Genomic DNA, 15,521 nt, shown 5'->3' on the forward strand with positions numbered 1-15,521 from the left:
GCTCTGTGTCCTGTTAAAACAGCTCATGAATATCTGACCTGCTCAGACTGTGAGTAAGGGAACTGCCTCAATCCATTTGGATATGATCTAGTTCAACTATAAGGCAAGATTTTCAAGCAGGGTTTGCTACATGTGTAATGTAAGGTTGGTAATGAACTTGCATTTCCTATTTCTGTGGTATATCCGCAAAATTGTGGTCAAATACATGAAAGGGAAAAAAAGTGGTCTGCCATCTAATTTATTACAGAAATGGTAAAGTTGGCATATGCTGACATTAATGATAAAATCCATTATGTTTTACACATACTAATGAATATTCAAAGAAAGGTTTTGGATCAATCTCACAAATTTAGTCTGGTTTTTAGAATATCCCCTACCTTGTCCTGTGTAAGGAACACAAAAGATTTGGTTATAGATGGATACTGTTAATGACATGGAGATGCACCTTGCTCCAAAAAACCACTCCCTTGCCAAAAATCAACTTAGGTAAGGAGAGAAAGTAAAACAGTGTTAGTAAAGACTGGCTGCGAGGGAGTAAGTGAAACACACTGCTGCATCCCCATGTGGGCTTCCATATGTGCTCACACGCTTCCTTTGTGGTTTAGTTTGGTTAATCCTTGGATACCACAAACTTTCTTTTCCTCCTGGGAAGGGGGAGGTTTAATTCCCTGCTGCACAAAACCAAGGCGGCTTTCCGAATGAAATGGAGATGTTAGCAGGTAATCCAAGGGAATGGATCACAAAATGCTCCGATTTCCTGGATGGTTGCCTGAAATGAAGGAGCCCTTTATTCAGTGCTATTTTTAAAAGAAACAAGGCAGTTCTAGGCTGTCTGCATTTTCCAGCCGATGTCGAAGGGGGTGTCTCTGTGTGGTCGGTCCCTGAATAGGGTGCCTTGCCTACACAAATAGGTAATGAGCTTCCGAGCTTAGGCATAACCTTGAGTTTCACTTTTGATAGCAATGTGACCAAAAAGTATGAGGCAGGTAGTGTATGCATGGAAGGTAATGAATTCCTGTGAGACAGTAATGTCTTTAACAGGAAACTATTTCAGGAGGGGGCAGGAGTGCTGCAGATAGTTGATAGCTTTTGCAGGGATTAGTGTTGTTAAAGCAAACACCTCGTAGTGTGTGTTTCTTGGAAAAGCAACTTGAGACTTGAAGTTGTGCCTTGTGTATGAATTAATTATTGGGAGGGGGAGGTTGCCCAACATCCAGATGTGGCAAAGGGTAGGAAAACCTGAACGTGTTTGCAGGGAATGCCATTGTAGCAAAAAGCCAGCATGGCATGGCAAGGCTAAAGAAAAGCCCTCTGGTTCCTGAAGCAACTGCTCTGGAAAGCAGGTGGTAATGAAATGGTTGTCTGTCTCACTGGACTTGTTAGCTCTTTTTAGGTTATTTTAACCTAAGCACAGCAGGCAGGAAAAGGCAAATGGGGAGCTGCTGCTTGGTCTTAGCTTTTTCACCAAACATAGTTGTGAACCAAACTGGAGACCAGACAACTAAATAGTTTCACCGATGGTCACGAGCAAGTAGAAGTATCTCTACAGTTAATTATCCCCTGTGCTTTCTAGGAAAAACAAACAGAAAACTTCCAGTTGAGCAACACTTAAGGATTTAGGGGTTTAGCAGGAAATATGTGGCTTCTTGCCCGTCTGCTCAGAGAGCAAGTAAGCTACAGTCAAGGGCTGCTTTCCTCGATGGCCGCCCTTGCACACTGAAGTTGGTGGCTGTTTTCTGATTGCAAGTGATCAGCTAAAGAGACGACAGTGCCAAAGATCACGCAAGTTACTGTCTTCCCTGCGCTCCAAGTTCATCCACACCCAAACCCAGAGCTGCAGCCCGTTCTGCTGAAACCAATTGGTCCGTGCCACATTGCCCACTGCAGGGCTTCTCCCCCAAAGTTAACAATGCAGTGGGGAAATAGCTGAGGAACAATAAGATGAGCACTATGTGGTGATTGTGTTTCCATCTTCTTCTCCCAAGTGTTCAAGAAGTACCTGTTATGGCCTTTGGAGATAGGTAGCAGAGCCTCTAGAAAGATGCTAAGTTTGTGGCTCTCCCAGGGAAGGCTCTGTGAACATGCTGCACAGCTGGACAAAAAAAAATGTGCTTTTGATTGTCACTGCAGGCTTTTATTTCAAAGAAGTAGAAGAAAAACAGCAGCATTAGCAATGAGTGAGATGTGGGAAGAGATAATGCTCTACCATCTGTCAGGTTATTTTGCAACTTGGTATGCTAAAGCAGTGAATCTTCTAGATTAGTCATCTGTTAGAGGCAGCTAGGTAGGGCTTAGCAGTTATTGTTGCGATAAGGATCAAAACCTACAACATGAAGCTTCTCCAGTAGCAGCTGTGCCTACAAGTGTTTGCTGCCAGAAGTATTAATGGTAGAGAGCTTTGCTTTGCTGAATTCTCCATGCTTGCTGTTTATCCGGCGAAGCCCAAGGGGTAAATAGGGATCTGTTTATGTTTTAAGGAGTTTGTTTTGCAGCTGATGATGCTGCAATGAAGCATCCGTTTCTTCTGCTGAAGTGCAAGCAAGTACGGTCTGAATTTGTTTGTGTATAAATAAATGTTTGGATAGCGGACTTTCCTGGGGAGACACTGTAAGCCAAGGGAGTGAAAAATATTGTGCTTTCAAATCATTCTGATAATGGGGATAAGAAAATGAAGCAAATCTGATTGTATCCTGTGTCAGAGCTTGTAGTTCCTTTAGACATTTAGATGGACTTTGCTGTTGAGTGCATGATGTGGCTCTTACTAGACATCTTTTCTTACCTCATAGTGAAGAAAGGTGATGATTAGCATGAAATTGGACATTAAGAGTACTAGATCCTCAGGGCAAGACACTGTAGGAATGTCTTTTTTTTGTTGATATCTCTTTCATTTGGGGGGAGGGGTGTAATAAACTCAGTTTCAAAAATACTGTAATCCATTTTATATGCTTACTACTTGACAAATAAGGCTTGGCTCTTTTAAAGATAATAAACTAAAATAAAACTGAAATTATAATAAAAAGTTTGACAGTCTTCAAATGTGAAGCTTACAACAATTAATCTTTGGCCTCCTGTGCAGGCTGTGCAGTCTGATCCGCAGCGTTGGTGTGACATCTGCCCTTTATGCAGACACGGACTGAAGACCTGGGAGCTGTAATCAGCCCAGCTCCTCTGGGTGCTCAAAACAAGGGATGGGGAAAATGCACACAGTGTGTTAGCTGGCAACGGGAGTTAAGCAAAATGGGTATAGTTTTGATCATAAGTGGGGTTGATTTGGTTTAAATATTTTGCAGCAATATTGCTCCATTTGGCTATTGAAATATCCCCTGTGTAACTTGCAGTTTGTGGATTTTGACTTTCTGTATGATGTACTCAGTGCTCATGTAGCTGATGGTAGAGCTGAGGACTTCTCAAAACCTGGGTTCATAAGTACGTGTGTGGGAACTGAGACCTCACACGGCCATGACCGAGTGCTGGTCCCTTTATTATTTCTACCTGGTTTTCTACTGAATTATATATTATGCAACTGTACGCTGCATGTGCCAATTTCCCCTTCCAACTATAGCAAGTTCTGTGCTGGTTCAAGTCCCAGTAAAACTTGATTTCACACTCCTGCCTGCAGCTCCAGAGCCTCATTGGTGCACCAGAGAAACAGTGGCTGGGTCATTTCTCTGGGTACGTGCAGCTCCTGGCCAGCCAGCTGACCGAATGAGTGGCTTCAGGTTAGGCAGAGCTCATGCTGTTCATTGCCCAGCTAGAGGAGCAGGCAAAAGGTTTGGCGAGAGCTGGAGATGTTGAAATACTAGGGAATAGGAGGAAATTTGGTGTGTGTTATTGGTGACCGTGTATCTGAGAGAAGTAAATGGATTGTCACTGTGGATAAAGGAGCAAGTTCGCAAAGGTGTTTTACTATAACTTGAAAACCAGTCAAGCGTGAGGCTTGTCTGCTCTGGAAAATGCCAGATTCCAGTATCTGGTTCTTTATTCTTATAGAGGTCTTTTCAAAACAGAATCACAGAATCACAGAAAACACATCAAGCAACACTGAAATCATAAGAAAAATAATGTTTTTATTAGTCTTCCTTTGTGGAAATGGCCACGGTTGTTCTTCATCCTCCTGAAAGTGGCTTTTCCAAGTGGTTTGCTTTGCTTGACAGTCTCTTCCTACTGGCAGCAACATCTTCAAAAATTCTTGTTCGGTCACTGCTGATGGTGTTTGTAGGAAGTGTCAATGCTCGGTTTCTCAGTCAAGCTGTGAGGAGTTCTCCACTAACAAGCTGTATTCTCAGCTTTATGCAGACACTCATTTTACTAACAGAAAGAGGCTGAGTAGATGATTGGGAATTTTTGAAAATGTCGATGCCAGTAAATTTCCAAAGCTGTTCCTGGAAGTGGACTGCTTTTGATTAAACTTAACTGGAAGAGTTCTGTCTCCCTAACTGGAATCACTGGTGAAAGTCAGGGGAAGGGAACTGTCTCAGGCTGGCCAGCTGCTAGCAGGGGGTGAAGCTGAATTCAAGTCATTTTCTTCTTGCAAGGAGCTTTGTAGTAAGTCATACAATCCCATTTAGGAGGGTGAGCAGGTCATCAAGATGTGTATTCAATTACTTATCTAAAAGTGGTGCAGTTCTGATAGGAAAGGCTTTTCCTACCTTGCTGATTAAGACGTTTTCCTGAGATGTGACATTCAGCAGTAACTTGAACCTAGTTTCATACAGTTCCTGGGAGTACACTGGGCACTTGTTCCTTAGCTATTTCTTGGATTTTATATTTAATTTTTTGAATAGAATAGAAATGTTTTGATTTTATCCTGCTGTGTCATGAGAAAAATCCCTTTGAAATTTTTCATTTTTTTATAAAGTGGATTTTTTTTTTTAAATCCAGTTACATTAACTACTGGAATGTGAAATGTTATACTTCATTTTCATCTGTATTGGTCTGAAAGCTGATGGCAGCTGAGTCACCCTCACTGCAATGGTTATTCAGGAGGTTTAATTGTCAGAGAGATTTGTGTCCTAACTGCAATAAGCATCTGTCCTATGCAGATACAGCACTGACTTGTTTTAGCCCTGATGCTGTCATGTGTTAAGCATCTTCGTGTTGGCCTGCCTTTAGGTTTCAGTAGAACTCTTTCTGAGAAATTTGCCGTGACGTATTTTGCCAGTGCAAATCATTTTTTTATGCCTGATATGGAAAAATGGGCCAAAGCCATGCTCTTCATTGCTAGAAATGAGCAGAATGTTTCAGAGAATAACATTGGACTGATTTGTAAGTTTTGATGCATTTTGCAGAATGTTCTTGAATGTTGCAACAGTATTTTTGGATTTATCACCATTATTATGAAATCAGAAACATTCAAGTATCTCACAGAAAGGAATTCAAAAATGAGAGAATTGAGAATTGATAAGAAATAGATGTATTTATTACAGCAAGTCCCTCAGAGTTTTCAGAATTTTCTCAGAATTTTACTTTGAGAATATAAGTGTAAAAAAACAAAAAGCAAGTGAACAAGGAAGAAAAGGGCTGTAAGGAGTCAAAAGCCCAGAAGGAGGAGAATTCATCTAAAAGTCCAAAAACACCAGGTCTGAAACATAACTTGGGAAGAAAGATGCCCTATTTTGAACTTAGTAGAACTTGGATCCTGTTAAAATTGAGATGGGGTGTGCTTATCTTACAGCACGAAAGTTGTGTGTACCTAGCTGACGAACAGTAGAAGTGAGGGTGAATGATTAAGGCAAGACTTTTTATGCTTTTGTAACAAAGAACATTTTGTTTAGGAGAAAAGGGCACAGTGCATAGACATGCCAGAGCATCCCTGCACTTTCATTTCTCTGCAAAAAAGCGAATTTGGAGAAGGATTAGTAACCACATGGGACAACATGAGGAAAGAAATAGCAATTATTAAATTAAAACAAAAAAAATGAAAGTTTCAGAATTGTTCCTTTCCCACTAAAACTAGCTCATTATTTAGTCACTATAAATGTAAATGGACCATGGACTCTTGAACTGTAACAGCACTGAATAAGAAAAAGATGAGTTCTGCTTTTCTGACTTTAAATGGAGCCATTGTACAGGCATGAACTGACACCAAACAGACATCAGGCACTTGAGAGGCTACACTGCAAATCATGGTAGAAACAGCTAGTAGCTTTTGCTTAGTACTCACAAAAGTGACTTTGATAACTAGCCCTTTTAAAGTAAAACTTTACTGGAAGTCATTTTTTTTCTGTTGGTTTTTATTTTTAGTTTTTGTGAGAACAGCAATCTGGCTTAATGTGCACACTGCTGAACCACTTGGGCTCAGAGTTTAATTCATGAGTGATAAGGATCACTTTGCCGTTCTGTTTCCTGAAACGCATGTTTTCCTACACGGCTTCACTCCATTTCCTGCAGTGGTCTGTTCTGCCTAATTACGCCGGGTGTCACAGTATCAGCAGGTGGTAAGTGCTGCAAAGAGCTGCGCTATCCATTTTTCCAACCAGAAGTTGCCTCTAAGTGTCACTAAGCTTTCCATAAGGCCTGTTTTGCAGTTTGTTCTGTGTTTTTTTTCAGAGCTATTTTTGCTCCAAAATACACTTTTCTTTCTTTCAGCCTTTTACATCAACTGTTAGCAAAGTTTGCAAGAAACTCAATTGGCTTTCCCCATCCCTCAAGAAGTGTGGTTGAGTCTTATTATACGATTTGCACATTCTTCTTATTTACACTACAAATACTACAAATTACTTGGTATAGTGCATCTAACTGCTGAAGACAGTATTATATGCCTCAGTTAAATGTTTACCATACATCTTGCTTGCATCTTAGGGCAGTCTTGCAGCTATGTGTGCCCCACTGGCAGCAGGGCCAGCACTGCTGCAGTAAGAACTGTAGCAGGCTCTGAGTAAGTCAGGATTGCTACATGAAACATAATGCTGCTTTCATTGAGCAACAAAGATTGGTGGCTGCATAAGGGAAAGTGCCCAATCTAGTTGTTACTCAAATTTTTTCTTCTAAATGAAAGCAAGCATAATCTGTGCATTTTTATTTTTTATTTTTAAATAGGATTTGTGGTTGGTGAATGTAGGGCTGGTTTGGGTAACATAATCACTTCAAAACCAAGAATCATTCTTTTTTGATTTGAATTTAGGACAACTACATCTTTTTTTCCGTGTACGTTTTATTTGTGTGTTATTAGCATACTTGTTGTATGCAAGGGCAAAACAAAAAGAAGACAAAACCCACCAAACAACTTGCTTCTAAATTAAAAAGGATCCCCTTTTCCTGATAAGCAAGCTACTTAATTTTCTGCATTTGATGTTTGAGTCGCATGTAAAAGGAAACTACAGAACAGTGTTATTAATTTACAAATGAATTGACATACTCAGAAATAAACCTCAGAAAAATCCAGCTTGCATATTGATAGGCCAAATTTTTTTGTTCCCTTCCTTGTTTCTGAGGAGGCACCCAGACTAAAAGCCTAAAAGAAATTCATTATTCTTTTCTAACCTAAGAAGCAACATAAAAGAAGAGGCTTTATGATAGGAGAACTTTTCTGTTCCTTTTTTACCTGCTCTGAATGATATCAAAGAGACACTTTTCATGCTTACATTCTCTTGTGAAATCAGAATTAAATATTTCTAATGGACAGAAATTTTGTAGAATCTTGATATTGTTAAAAGTAGGGTTATCCCTCTACCCTTACAACACATCTTATCTTGCAGTCCTGAGAAAGCTGACTTTGTACATCCAAGAGAACTTGATCTTACATTTACAGGTGTAGGGGTGGAGAGGGAGATGAGCCTTGGGTACAGCTAGGGGCCTCGAGTGCTCTGCTGTCCCTCCGAGCTAGTTAATCTGCTCCACAGGCACTGCAGTTATCCCTTATGCTCCCACCCAACCAACTGCCGACTTGCCCTGATTTACCCCAAATCTTTGAAACTTAAATTTGCTACTCAAGTCACCAGCAGCTAAACTGCTGCTAACTTGTTCATCCCTGACAACACTCATGAAGTTGGCAGCTCTTTCATGGTGAAGCTGCAGTGACTTCCACGCTGTACATGTTCCCTTCCCTAGCTCTGTCCGATTCAGCAGCTGAACTTAGAGCCTACTTCAACCTGCTGGGAAGTAAACTTCAGGTGGAAGTGTTCCTCTTCTACCCAGTAGCTCTGTAGCAAATTCCCCTTCTGCCTGGCTCATGTGCTTCTCTAGCAGATCTGGTGTGAATTGCTCTCCTATTCCAAATGCTTCACTTGGTATGGAATCTGACACAAATATGGGAACAGCTTCCTGTCCTTGCTCCAAGAAATATTTAGCTATTGACACAAAGCAGAGCAAGTTTGTAAGGAGAAGCTGAGAGATGGCCAGCAAGTAATTAGTGACTGCTGTGGGAGCTTTGACTCAAGGGTTTCCATCCTTGCTCCAGATCTGACAAAGCTGGGTCTTGTCCGTACGTCTGCTTTGGCTGTTCAACTTTGGGTTGAAAAGCATCGCGCTACCTGTTGTCTTCTGGGTTTTGTGTGAGATGGGATTCACCTGTGTTAGTGCCTGTCTAGGAGACCATTCTGGAGATGAGCATCTCCTTCCAGTTCAGAATTAAACACTGGATCGTCTTCAGGCTCCGTCTCTCTCCTAGTCAGTTTTAATATCTGACTCATGATCTGCTCTTCTGCATACGGGCTTCTTCCTGCAAAGCCTTGTGAGGCCTCTATTGCGAGACACCTCATAAGGTTTTGTGACTGTGATAATTAATGAAGTGTTTGCATTTCTCAATAATCCCAAATGGACTGGGCATAGGATCAAGAACCTGTCCTTATTTACCTTGTACTTTGAAGACTTTTATTCTAAATGTGGATTTTCTCACTTCAGTTGTAGCTAGAGACATGAACAGATTCGGGGGTAAATGAAGTGTTGATATAAATGAAATTGAAAAAGTATAAATGAGGTAGAAAGTGAATTTAAAGTGATATTTTTCAGCTTGCTGAGAAGTTTGCCTTTTTTTTGCTCTGAAATCAATGTGTAAATCTCATTGTGTCTTATGCTCTCAAAGCAGTATCTCCTTATCCTAAAAATATTTTGCTTTGTGACACCCGTGTAAGGTAGGATTGCGACAGCAGTTTTCGAGATGAGAAAGGGTGGCATGGAGTGCATCAGGTGAAATGGCAAAGGATTTCTGGTGGTGGTGGTGGAATATTGAATATGCATCTTCAGTACTTTAATCTCTGAACTATTCTTTATTTCAGGAGTGAAGCCTCTGCGTAAGGGGGAAGAGCAATAAATGAAGGCTAAGCAAAGCTACATCTTATGCTCTTAATCATTCTTGACTAACGTTTTCCACTCTTCTCGTAGTCTTCTCCTTTAAGTATTTCGTAGATTTTTTTCACTATAATATTGTTATCAGTTGGGATATTACTGGACTGATGGCAAAGTGTGCTCAACGAGAAGGATGTAATGGAAGCTGACATTAAGATTCCATCCACTTCTACACTCGTAAAAGGGTGGGGAAGGTTTTCCCTAGGTCTTGAGATGTGCTTCATTACAATGAAGTGAGGTGTTCTTATCTGACCTTGATGGAGGACCTAGCTCATGTGCATTTGGGTCAGAGCTAGCATATTTGCCCAGGCCAGATTACTCATAAAGCCTGCATGATTTACGGAGTCACCAGAGATTGCGCTATTCCGAAAACAATGTGCCATAAACTTATTACCGGATGCACAGTCACATGAAAACAATTGTTCAAATACTAGATGAAATCTCGTAAGAAGGCCCAAAGCTCCCCATTTATGGTCTGACTGGAGCCCCAGCTGCATTTGTGAGCGATTTCCCTGACTTTGCAGCCCAGAGGGCTCCGCTCCAGCTGCACTTCTGGAAGCAAGGTGTCCCGGGCTGCCACCAGCGCGCCGCACGGAGGTGGCGGAGGAGGAGGAAGCCACCCTGGGCTGGAGCACCAGGGACATGTGGAGGAAGTGACTGCATGCAGGGTTGGAGGGGGTAATTTCACCGAGGAGGAGTTGGCGAGAGCCCCGTGAGCCTGACTTGGCCGAGGGCCATGCAGAAGCTAGGAATGACCTTAAATAGTAGTCTAACTCGTGTTAGCCTGCGCTGCCTGGGCTGCAGCTGGGGACATCCCTGGCTGCTGACTCACCGCTGCTGGGCTGGGATCTGGCAGTGTCGTGGCTTGCTCAGTGTGGAAGGCAAATGCCGCGTTACTCATCCCCGTTTGGGATGCGATGTTGTAAGGTGTCTGCAGACATGCAGGGACCTCCGTCTCCTAATTTCCTTTGCGTCAGAGCAGGGAGTCCATGTTTCTGTGGAACAGAGGCTGCAGGCTATAAACTTCTGCAAAGCCAAATTCACCTCAAATCCAGATCAGACTCCGGATGTGCTGCTCGTCTCTGACCTGCAGCCTGGGTGGCCTTTTACCGTTTTAACTGGGGAGCTTTGTGGGCATTCCCGGTAGTAGATAATAGATGAATAGACGTGTTTTGGGGGTTACAAATCATCTGTTAAGGGTGGGGGGGATGACAAAACCACCTCGGTTTTGAATTCAATTTGTAAAAGTGTGTATTGGGTATAGGTGGCAAGGTTTGGTAGCAGGGGGCCACAGGGGCCTCTATGAGGAGAGGCCAGGGCTGCCTGTGCCGGGCACAGCCCAGTCCCAGCAGCTCCCCATTGGCCCTATCACAGAAGCTGGTGGGGCTTCTGTACAAACATATTAAAGAAATGTCAAAATGCCCCACAGGCAGGGAGGGTGAGGGGAGAAAATGTTTCAGAAACAGCCACGAGAACACTCAGGTCAGTGAGGAAGGCTGGAGGACAGGTATTTCCCTGCATCTCATGGAGGACTCTGTGCTGGAGAAGGGGGATGTTTCCTGGCAGGAACTGTGAAGGACCCACACTGGAGAAGTCCAAAACTCACTGAAATCTGTTGCTGAATGCATGTGCTTGTATATTTTATTGAATAGGATGAAAGGCTGAATTAGGACTGTGCATCAAATTAAATGGTACGTGGTGCCAAGGCCTGTATGATCCTCATCTAGTGCGATATCCCCATCTAGTGCGATATCCCCATCTTTCACACCTGGACGTGTTCATTTAGGATTAATCTGCTGTCTTTTACTGATCCCCATTAGTGATTCTATGAAGATTCACTTTTTTCCTTTCTTAGTTTCCTACCATTTTAACAAACCTGCTGAGGAAGTAGCAATGCCGCAGCATCGGCAGCTCCATCGGAACTGCCAGCACTGCCCACGGCCTTGGCAGCTGCTGCGCCTCCCCCAGAGCCCAGGAGGTCCGTGAGAAGCACGGGAGGTACCGCACAGCTGGAAGCTTAGTAAGCACAGTTTAAGAACACTTACTAATTCTGGACAGGAATCTAATGTTACCTTGGGCTAATCTTTTTAAAATAAATCATCTGAATCAGACACCTGCCTAGGTAATCACCATAGCAATTGCAAAACAAACAATAGCAACCTTAAAATTATCAGGGAAACCTAAGGGAAATAAAGACTTGGGTTGGAGTTTTGGAAAGTGTTTAGGATACATGCATACATGGTTTATTGCAGGTAAAGATGAGCTTGTTTGCCACGTGCACTGAACTGACCAAAAGCCACATGACTGTAGGACACTGCCTGTACTAGTACATAGGCATCTCTGCAGACCTCCTTAACTCGGGCAAAAATCTGTTCTAGCAAAAGGTATGCCATACTAGTAGGTTCAAAGGGGGCTGGTGGCTGCCTGGACCTGAACAGAGTAGAGCAAACTCTGTCTGTAGGATAGCATGTTGACGTACCCAAAGTGAATTAAGAGCTGAAGCTTATTGCCTGTCTGCAGATCTTCTGTCCCCAAGCTGTCCAGGTGTCATGTTCTTCAGTGGCTGTTCAGCCCTGAGGCTGGTCAAGGAACATCTTCCTAACTGTTTGTATATGTATCTTTCATTGGAAAAGTCATGCTGCAGCTGACTGAGCTGCATGAAATCATTTGGATTAAAGACAAAAACAGTAAACTTGATTAAATGGATATTAAAAGTATTCTGGGGGAAGGAAAAGGGTACAGGCACCCATATATCTCACTCCGGGATATCTGCATCAACAAAGCTAGAAAAGCAGCTGTTGGGATTGTTAGCAGAAAACCCTTAAGTGATGTCTTTATGTGCAAATGTGCAGTTAGGATCCTGCTGTGATAGCATCAACAACAGCTTCTAGCTTCAGCCATTCTCTGGAATTTAGGCTCCGCACACAAACCAGCTGAACTCTGTCTGTCCACGTTGGGGGGGTGGGGGGGGGGATACTAGACACTTAGATTGGTTTCCCTGCTCTAATCTGGAAGAATCAACGAGTTCACGGTTCAGGAATGCTGCTAAGAAACCACAACAAGGGAATAGGAGCAACTGCAGATGTGGAAAGCCTGTGCACCACAGACCCAGCTTCTCTGCAGAGGAGGGGGATATAAAAGGAGGGAAAGGTGGGGATGACCCAGAACAGAAAAGCTCCGGGATTTCTGACTCATCTCCCTCAAGGGCTGTAAAACCAGCATGTTATATTGCTTCTTATGGAGAACATGGGGTTTCCTGATAGCACCTATCATGGGCTGGGGCAGCTCTGGCTCCTCCAGCCCACCCCCTGGTATTTGTGAGCTGTGCTGAGTGTGCCGCACATGTGTGCTCTGCACCCAGTGCAGGAGGGGCACTGAGTGAAGAAGTGGCTCCCAGATGACTGGTAAGCTCCAGTGATGCATGGCAAAAAGGATTGCATGCCACGGATTGACAATTTTTCAAAAATCAGGCCTCCAGTGTGTGGGGAGAAAAAAGAAAAACAAACAAACCAACTTCCAGTGTTTAAAGGGGATTTACAGGAAAGACAGGGAGGGACTCTTTCTTAGGGGGGTAATGATAAGACAAGGAGTAATGGTTTTAAACTAAAGAGGGTAGGTTTATTAGACATAAGGAAGAAATTCTTTACTCACACTGTGGTGAAGCACTGGAACAGGCTACCCAGAGAAGCCGTGGATGCCCCATCCCTGGAAGTGTTCAGGGCCAGGCTGGATGGGGCTGGGGGCAGCCTGGGCTGGGGGGAGGTGTCCTTGCCCATGGCAGGGGTTGGAACGAGATGAGCTTTAAGGTCCCTTCCAACCCAAACCATTCTATGATAAACAAAAAATGCCACTGGAACTGCTAGATGCCAGTATGACCTGTTCCGTAATGGTGTCTCCTTCATCCTGGCAAAGCAGGTGGGTGTTACTTTGCACATGAGAAGATATAAGCCGTAAAAGACAATAGTAAAAGTATGTTTCTAGGATCTGCAAAACCAGAAACATGCTATCTCTGCACGATGCTTACAATTTTTCAATTATTCCGGGCTTTTTCCAGAATGACCATCAACTGTGCCCAAAGCTGGGATGGTTGGTACATATGTGCAGGTATACAGACAGAAGACATGCTGTGAGGATGTTCAAAATAAGAAAATACAGATGTTTGTACATAATGGGAATGCTTTAAGTTCTCCAACATGTTAACAAATAAAGGACAGACCCAACAACGTAAGGAACACAGGATAAAGATTTTAAAAGGAGGTATTTTCTAATACTAGCTTCACTTTCTTTGTTACTTTTTTTTTGTCGGATGTTCCTAATGGAAAATTGCAATGTAGTATCAAAAGACTCAGAGTTAATGAATGTGAACAGTAATTCTGATGTGACAAACACGTGTTTGTAAAGCATTATAATTATTAACAGTTGCAGAAACTGATGTGGAAATGCTCTTTACCCTTTTCAGCATAGTGGTGTTGTAAGTACCTACAAAGGACAGAATCTTTTGTTGCACTACAGGGAAAAATCCTCACTGGGAATAAATACTGTCTTGGGTTATAAAATGGCAAAATGTCATTTCAAGGACCGTTGTGTTTACATCATAGCCTTTGACTAGGACTGTCCCAGCTTTGACAGTATTCTTTTCGTACCCGCTCTTCACCCAGCATACCAAACAAGCCTGCGTGCTTGGCAGCAACAGCTCTATATCTGCAAAACTTGTTTGAGACTGATAACCCTGCTGGCTTCCTGTCAGTTAAAGAAAACATGCGGGAGGTTGTTGCTCCTGCTAAAGAAGTCATGTTGACTAGTTTTACAGTTTCACATGGCTGTATATCTAGACACTAATGTCCTAAAAGCTTGATTCCTCTGAAGAAATGCATACTGCACATACTTGATTGTCTGACTCATAAGACTGGTGCCAGGACTTTGGCTTTTCATTTCTATTTATTCACCGCAGGAAACCTGAAGTACAAATACACTGCATAAAAGCCTGGTTCCACTGAAGTCAAGGACAAAATTCTCATTGATTTCTGTAGGAAGAGAACTTCACTTCTGTGCTTTTGGTTGTACTTTACTGTCCCTGGCTTCGGGTTAAAGTGACATTTGAAAAGGCTCTGTTACCAATGGTGATGATGAATTCCAGTGGCATTTCTAGATACAGCCCGTGTGTACCAGAAGCATCTGTTTCTGTCCTGAAGAGCTTGTAGCTTATGAAGTAAGACAGATTCGCAGGAGAGCTCAGTAGAAATTTATTCACCACAACACATGCACAGACGTTGAGTCTGTTTGGCACTTTCTTACACCAGGCCATAGAGAAGGGAAAAAAAGGGAAATGTGGCTCACTGAGGTGTTGGTTAGCTTTTAGCAGCACGTAGGAGTTTGGTAACGAGGGGTCTTCATGTGATGAGACTTGCGCCCTCCTGTCCCACAAGGAGAGACTGTGTCCAAATATCCCGGACTTTGATGGCTCTTTCAGTGCTATAACAGCCTCTTGGTGGTGTGAGCGGCCAAGCATACATTGCAGCAACACTAGCATTACTCTGATTTATTCTAGGGACACCCAGTTTTGTCACTTCTCTACAGAAGTGAGAAGATTTTATTTCAGATTTATACTGGTGTTAGGGAGCAGGACTTGGAGGTAGCCTTCTTATTAACACATTGCAGGGGCTCACTGTTTTTGTCTGCTTTGTCAAGTACAAATTCTGTTCAAGTGTCATTAAAAATGCATGCGCTTCAGTAATGTAACATTTCAAGGAAAAAAAAACTTAATATTTTAAATGTTCAGCATCTGAGTTGAGAAAAGTCCATTGGTTTAATAAAAAAAATAATACCAACAGCTCCCCAGCGTCCAATTAATCATTCGCTTTTAACAACAGACTCGCAGGCAGACACAAAAGTGGAACAGGAAAGAAATGCTCCTTTGTCTCGTGGCTGAACTTGTTGCCCTTGCTGGGACACAAACAGTTCATCTGGGCCGAGAAACCCACTGGCCCACTTGGCATCCTGCAGCTCTTGGCATGCGTTGAACAGGTCGGTAGGTGGTCTGGCACAGCCTTCTTGGACGTGCTTTCTCACAAGGTTTCTCGCTTTGCAGGGGGAAAACCAGTTCAACAGAAAGAACTTTTCTGTAGGGTTCGTAAGCAGTTTCATGGTATTTAGAGAGCTGTATTAAATATGTAGCTAAACTTTTAAAAGTAAATCGGTTCTGGAAGGCTATAGTTATTTTGTTGGTACCCTACGTC

This window comes from Anser cygnoides, chromosome 20 (genome assembly GCF_040182565.1).
Source record: "Anser cygnoides isolate HZ-2024a breed goose chromosome 20, Taihu_goose_T2T_genome, whole genome shotgun sequence".
NCBI lineage: Eukaryota > Metazoa > Chordata > Aves > Anseriformes > Anatidae > Anser > Anser cygnoides.